This window comes from Otolemur garnettii, unplaced genomic scaffold (genome assembly GCF_000181295.1).
Source record: "Otolemur garnettii isolate 467f Iridium unplaced genomic scaffold, OtoGar3 scaffold00068, whole genome shotgun sequence".
Lineage (NCBI taxonomy): Eukaryota > Metazoa > Chordata > Mammalia > Primates > Galagidae > Otolemur > Otolemur garnettii.
Genome location: NW_003852463.1, coordinates 4533615 through 4534363, shown reverse-complemented (window position 1 = coordinate 4534363; position 749 = coordinate 4533615).

Below are 749 nucleotides of genomic sequence, written 5' to 3'. Positions count from 1 at the left end.
GTGATTATTAAAAACAGCTAAAAAGTATTTTTTTCAGTTTTACCTTTGTTTTGTCCTTGGGGAATAGCCCATTAAGGATATACATTCAAATAGGGCTTTATGGTCACTTGGAGTAGTTCTTTCAGTTTTTGTTTTTTTGGCAGTTTTTGGCTGGGTCTGGGTTTGAACCTGCCACCTCCAGCATATGGGGCCTGCGCCCTACTCCTTTGAGCCACAGGTGCCGCCCCAGTTCTTTTAGTTGTTATACTACCTTCTGGGTTTTTTTTTTTTTTTTTTTTTCCGGAGACAGAGCCTCGAGCTATCCCCCTGGGTAGTGTGCTGTGGCATCACAGCTCACAGCAACCTCTAACTCCTGGGCTCAAGTGAGTCTCCTGCCTCAGCCTCCCAAGTAGCTGGGACCACAGGCACCCACCACAGTGCCCAGCTATTTTTTCGTTGCAGCCATCATTGTTATTTTGGCAGGCCCAAGCTGGATTCAAACCCGCCACCTTAGGTGTATGTGGCTGGTACCTTAGCCACTTGAGCCACAGGCGCTAAGCCTCCCTTCTGGGTTTGTGCTGAGGTTCATTTGAACAACATGAATAAACAGTAGTTGGTATTTCTAGAACATGCTGGCCAACAGCAAAAGATAAATTCTTTTTAAGTACCTCTGGGACTCACAGCAAGACAAATCATATCCTGAGGTGATACAGAATAACTTCTTTTTTTTTTTTTGAGACAGAGCCTTAAGCTCTCCCCCTGGGTAGAGT